The following is a 6995-nucleotide window of genomic DNA, read 5'->3' as shown; positions in this document are numbered from 1 at the left end:
GGGGTGGGAATTTTGTTTTACAAAAGAGCTCTCCGTTACCGGACGCAGTTTTTTGTTATTTTATTTTAGTCTTCGCGACGGTCTCTCACCTCCCAGCGCTTTCCCCCGGCGTTGTGCCGCTGGACGGGAGGCGACCAGGCGTCGTGCCAGGGAGCCAGGGAGAAGGGGGTGGGGGGAGAATTTAAATTCGCCCTCGCGTGGCCGGGGGTCGACGAGCGGCGACATCGGCACGGTCCGTCACGACGTCCGGCACCGAGAGGGAGTTCCGCGTGTTTATATTATTGTTTTACCGGGGCGACAGGCGGCGTCACGATGGCGCGTACAATGTCGTGAGCCTTCGTGCGCCACGTCAGCGTCTCGGTTTTTTTATTTCTCCCCGAACCCGGCCAGTTTCATCGGCCGCTCCCACGATGCCGCAGCACTTTCGTAGTTTGACGCTGTTGGTTTTCGGCGAGCCGATATCATCCGGGTTAGATTGTGTGAATGAATAAATGCACAAATGTGGCTGTCGCCTGACGAAGCTGGTTGTTGTGATTGCTGGCGAAATGTCACGGTATCCAGAGTGCTCGCTAACCCACCAGTGTGCTGTACTAGTGTACTACACTACACTATGCATTACACTATATACTACACTATATACTACTATACACTACACTATATACTACACTATACTATACACTACACTATACACTACACTATACATTACACTATACACTACACTATACACTACACTATACTCTACACTATACAATACACTGTACACTACACTATACACTACACTATACACTACTATACACTACACTATACACTACACTATACACTACACTATACACTACATGATACACTACACTATACACTACACTATACACTACACTATATACTACACTATACTATACACTACACTATACACTACTATACACTACACTATACACTACACTACTATACACTACTATACACTACACTATACACTACTATACACTACACTATACACTACACTACTATACACTACTATATACTACACTATACACTACTATACACTACGCAACAAAATGGTCGACAATTTTGTTCCATCACCGAATCATTCCGAGTCCTGGGGCGTTCCATCTCCGCGGTTCTCACCGTTTATATAAAGGTTTGCAGATGGGCGTAGCCCAAGCGCGTCAGCAGCGTGGGTGCGGCAGCAATGCCGACGCAGTAGCAAAGGGATTGCCAGGATATCACTGCACCCTGCTCCACACAGCACGCTGCTGATGGTTGAGGTTGATTGACAAGAAACACACAAATTTTGATTCAAAGCTTTCGTGACTGCAGTAATTCATATTCTTAGCTCTTTCGGTAAAGTCACGTTGAAGGGAAACAATAAAAAGTTTATATATTTTATTATTTTTATTGTTTCCCTTCAACGTGACTTTACCGAAAGAGCTAAGAATAAGAAAACACAAGTCAAGTCACGACCCAAAGTGGTTTGATTACATCTTTCCAATGATTGCCGAGTTTATAACCACCATCCTCCACAGGTTGATATTGTGTCTGCTGTGTACATGGATGGCTTCGTGAACGAATCTTTTTTTGATTTAAAGCTTTCGTGACTGCAGTAATTCATATTCTTAGCTCTTTCGGTAAAGTCACGTTGAAGGGAAACAATAAAATAATAAAATATATAAAAATATAAAACATTGTTTTATATATGCTTTATTATTTTATTGTTTCCCTTCAACAATGTTTTATATATATTTTATTATTTTATTGTTTCCCTTCAACGTGACTTTACCGAAAGAGCTAAGAATATGAACGAATCTTTGTTGATGGCCATCGTCTTAGAGAAATCAACTTCGTGTGAGCCAGCCGTAGTATTAAAATAATCATCAGCCACGGTAGAAGCGTTGGTCCTACCGTGTTTCAAATCTGCCTTCTGCTCACGAACACGGTCCGAGACACGTCGCTTAGTTTCCCCAATGTAACTGCAGACACAGCTTAGTTTGTAGACGCCGGGATATTGCATGTCAGGAATCTTGTCTTTCACAGATGGGATCAGATCGCGAATTTTATGTACTGTGTTAAATCGTACCTGGATCTTGTGTTTGTTCATGATTTTGGAAATCCTTTTGGTTACCCCTGCTATGTATGGCAGGGTGATGGTTTTTATTGGATCCTCAGATGGCTCCTTCCTCACGGGTGGGGTGATTGCTTTGCGGATTGTCTAGTCAGAATATCCATTCGCCTTGAGGTCCTGGTGTACGTGTTTTGAGTTACTGGTCAGGTGTTCGTGGCCGGAGATGCACTGAGCTCTGTGGTGTAGCGTTGTGACGAGGGAATTCTTCCGGGATGGATGGTGGTGGGAATCGGGTCTTAGGTAGGCGTCAGTCTGGGTTACTCTCCTGTAGACAGAATGGCTCATTGAGCCATCTGGTCTCTCTTTGATTAAGGCATACAAGAAAGGTGGCATGCCATCCGTTTCTACCTCCATGGTGAATTTGATGGCTGGGTTTATGGAATTGATGTGGTTGAGGAATTAGTTTTGAGCCGGTCGGCCAAGTGGCCAGATGACAAACGTGTCATTCACGTAGCTCTTCCACAAGGACGGACGTAGAGTGGATGCCTGGATGGCGTCCGTCTCCAAAATTTTTCATGAAAATATTTGCCACAACCGGTAATAAGGGAGAACCCATTGGGGTGCCTTCAACTTGTTTGTCGAATGTTCCATTCCGGGTGAGTATTGGTGAGGCAGTGTCTCGCCAGGGCCGGTACATCGGCATTCAATCCTCGATGGACCAAATCCTCAATGATTGCAATGGGTATCGGGCACAGGAACTTTGGTGAACAAAGAAACTACATCGAAACTGACGAGTAAGTCACCTGGGGACAGTGAGATGTCTTTAATTGAAGATACCAGGTGATCTTCTTTGGTTCTTTCGGTAAAGTCGCGTAGAATGAGAATAAAATAATAAATTGATCAAATGAAATAACACAATAATATTCTCACGACGTTTCGGCCACAACACAAGCGGCCTTCATCAGGTGAAGGGACGAGACTGTCTGGTAGGACAGCGCTGGAGTGAAAGAGCCACGTTCAGATCACGACCTTTAAGCTGTGTGAGAGGAAACAAAGCGCCTTGACAGGTGAGCTGAGTTAAGTACAGAAGAGGTGGTCTTACCAGTGAATGGCTGCAAGGTCTCAGATATCGGGCCAGTTCGTAGGTGGGTGAGCCAATGGTGGAGACGATGGGACGGAGTGGTGTACCTTCTTTATGGATTTTTGGTAAGCCATATAATCTGGGTGGTCTAGCAGCAGAAGGTTTTAAGGAAAACCGTTTGGTCTGTTCAATTAATGAAGCTGAATCAGTGATGATGCTGTTCGTTTTTGTAACGAGGCTGTTGGTGGGATCTCTTTAAATTTTTTGTGTAGCTACCATCATTAAGTAGCTCCTGAATTGTTATTGTTCTATGTGATTTTGTCCATGATGACCGTGGCATTGCCCTTATCGGCTGAGAGGATCATGATATCATCTCTCTTTTTCAATTGAGATAACTCAAAACTCTCATCCTTACTGACATTGCTGACTGGCATCTTAGCGCTCTTGAGGGTTGCAGCGATCTCAGATCTCGTCGCGTCTGCAGCGACGTGCCCCCAAACCCTTAAGAGCGACATGGACCTGGGCAACGATATCATCCGCTGGTTTGTGGTGACTACAAAGTTTAACCGTTAGCCAAAGCCGGCTTCAGACCGTTGCAAATAGGGCTATTACTCAAGATTAATAACAACCTCGTCAACGTCAAACTTTTTAACGTGTTGATCTGACTTCTTCTTGGAAAGGAGGTTGAACTTGGAAATCAGGTTATCTTTACATTCAGCTGACACGTTATCTACATGTTCCCAATCAGACGTAGACATTTTATTTCCCCCCCGTCATTGTTAAGTGCGATTTCCAGAGTGTCTCGTCCGCGTGATCTAGTTCAGCGCGTAGCAGTCTAATTCTCTCTTAGATCAGGGGCCAAGCTATAGGCCCCTGAACAAGATTCGTTTGGCATTGGAAGACGTGATGTGTGGTGCCACCGGAGCGGGGCAGCTCGGCCTCCCCCCCCCCACGAACGCACGCACGCCCCCACTAAACACTCGCATGCGCCCCCCGTAGGGTCTCGAGGAGGGATCACGTGGTATGATGGGTTTCCACCCGAGAACTCCATTAGCAGGGATCACGTGGTACGATGAGTTTTCACCCGAGGACCCCGCTAGCAGGGATCACGTGGTACGATGGGTTTTCACCCGAGGACCCCGCTAGCAGGGATCACGTGGTACGATGGGTTTTCACCCGAGGACTCCACTAGTAGGGATCACGTGGTACGATGGGTTTTCACCCGAGGACCCCACTAGCAGGGATCACGTGGTACGATGGGTTTTCACCCGAGGACCCCGCTAGCGGGGACGTTCCACGGTTTCCCCGAACCAGGAAATTTTCCGAGCCCCCCCAGACAGGATTATGTGGCGCCCTCCCCCCACAAAAAAGGGGGGCATAGAGCTTAGAGCTTTACAGGCCGGCCGCGATGAAGCATACACAACACGTGGGGGTGGTGGGAACTTCATCCAGCACCCAGTGTCGGAGTAAACAGCGGGCTGGGAGGGTTAAAGCAATGGGCCGATAATAAGTAGACACAGAGAGACAATGGGGAGGGGGGTGGATGACGCGACCACCCCCTCCCCCCATTCCCAACGGCCAGAGCGCTCCTAACGGCCCCAAAGAGGATTCGATTGGATGCGCAGGATGACGTCACATGACCCGGGGGAGGGGGTGGGGGGGATTCGATTGGATGCACAGGATGACGTCATATGACCCGGGGGGGTGGGGGGCGGGGTTAAGGGGCTTGGGACATATATAAGGGTGGTGCAGGAGGGAGAATTTGTGGCAGAGTCCTTCTGGAGCGGCGGCGGCGGCGGGAGACAAGCTAGCCGTCCTCAGGGTCCGCGCTCGGGACGCCCGCAGGGTGGAGCTGAGAGCGATCGACGAGACAAAGTCCTCCAAGGCGAGAGAGAGAGAGAGAACATCTCCCTTGGCCCCGTCGGGCAGCAGCAGCAGCGGCCGCAGAGGTGAGCGGCGGACACGGACAAGGGAGGCCAGTTCGGTCGGCTCGGGCTTAGGCGGTAGACGCACTCTGAGACGGGTAGGTGAGAGAGGAGGAAGGGCTGCTGCTGGCTGGAGGGAGACATACACGGGAAATAAATCTTAGCGCAGACTGCTGACTTTGTGACGCGTGTGTGCGTGTGTGTGTGAAGAGCGGTTACGGCCTTCATAGGTGCTGCTCGCTAACAGCACTTGCCCCTACAGTCTGTTAAGGCTATATGGGGGCTCTTTGTGAAGAGCGGTGAGACAGCGATCGGCGTACCACGCTGTGTGTGTGTGGGTGGTTTAATCAGCATAGGCACCCATAAATAAATAATTAAACAGAGGGACGTTTGACCTTCACCGCGAGCGAGCGCGCAGAGATTAATTAATTAATTGCTTACCCAGCGCGCGCAGAGATTAATTAATTAATTGCTTACCGAGCGCGCCCCGCGCATTAAACAACCCTACTGCGGCTGCCCGCACCCACGCGCGTGGGGCGGGGGGGTCACGTGGGTGGGGGAGGGCCGTCCAGCGCCCGTTGGCTGTTGACACAACGGCTTCGTATAAATAAATAATTAACTCTGAGCAGCCGCCAGCGGCGAGTGGGGGGGTGGTGGAGGGGTGCTGACGTCACACCCCACCCGCTCGCGGGGGAGTGAGGAGGGGGAGATCAGCCCCCCCCCCCACCTAGTGGTGAGTGTGGAGGGGGGCATTAGCCCCCCACAGATGGAACCAGGGGGGTCGGTGTGTAAATGAGATCGGCGTTCCCTTTGAGAATGGCTCACATCTCTTCAGGACATGCGAGCGACTCGATCGGGATGGGCTTTCTTGTGCTCGGGAGTTTGTTAAAAGATCTTCACGGCGACGTGGAGACGCTCCCCGTAGAGGCTTCACAGCTCTTGGGATTCTCCTCTTGCAAGCTGAACACAACAGCAGCCTCCATCTGTCACGCACCGGGGCTGTGGGCGGGGCTGTGGGTGGGGCTGTGGGCGGGGCTGTGGGTGGGGGAGGAGCCTGTGAGGGGCGGGGCTTTGTGGGGTAGTGAGTGTGTGTGGAGTGTGACCTCTGTGGAGGAGTAGGCTCGTGAAGGACGCTGCTGCTGCTGGGTAGTTGGAGGCAGTCGCCCTCCAACAACAACGAAGGGTGGAGGAGCGACGCTCACAACAACGAGCGGAGCGCCAGCTGGATAAAGCACAGCAGGTTGGCACAGTAGGGGGCACAGGTGGTGCATCAGCCACTCATCTCGGTCACCCGTGGCACCTGCTGGGTCTGCCCCGTGACCTCCTGCCAGCGGGCGTTCGACACTTCACGTGACTGCCTCAATGTGCACCTAGCCTGGCACAAGCGTCGTGGTGACGTCACGTTGTGTAGTGTGAGACAGGGGGTGTGGTGTGAGGCTGTGTGTGTAGTGTGAGGCTGTGTGTGGTGTGAGGCTGTGTGTAGTGTGAGGCTGTGTGTGTAGTGTAAGGCTGTGTGTGTAGTGTGAGGCTGTGTGTGGTGTGAGGCTGTGTGTGTAGTGTGAGGCTGTGTGTGTGTAGTGTGAGGCTGTGTGTGTTTAGTGTGAGGCTGTGTGTGTACTGTGAGGCTGTGTGTGGTGTGAGGCTGTGTGTAGTGTGAGGCTGTGTGTGGTGTGAGGCTGTGTGTGGTGTGAGGCTGTGTGTGTAGTGTGAGGCTGTGTGTTGCCCTGGCTTGCCCTGGCTTGCCCCGGCAACGTCACGTGGTGTGCCTCGTCACTGCTGCTGCTGCTGCCACCACAACACGCTTAGGGCTTTAAGGCTTTTCTGTTTATTATTAATCTGTCATTTTCCATGATTAGTCTGTGGTTTTCATTATTAATCTGTCATTGTTCATTATGAGTCTGTCATTAATCTGTCATTTTTCATTATTAACCTAATT

The sequence above is a fragment of the Petromyzon marinus genome, unplaced genomic scaffold (assembly GCF_048934315.1).
Source record: "Petromyzon marinus isolate PM22_M1 ecotype Great Lakes invasive population unplaced genomic scaffold, UKy_Petmar_22M1.pri1.0 PM_G_Scaffold_36, whole genome shotgun sequence".
In the NCBI taxonomy this organism is placed as follows: Eukaryota; Metazoa; Chordata; class Hyperoartia; order Petromyzontiformes; family Petromyzontidae; genus Petromyzon; species Petromyzon marinus.
Note: the sequence above shows the minus strand (reverse complement) of the source record.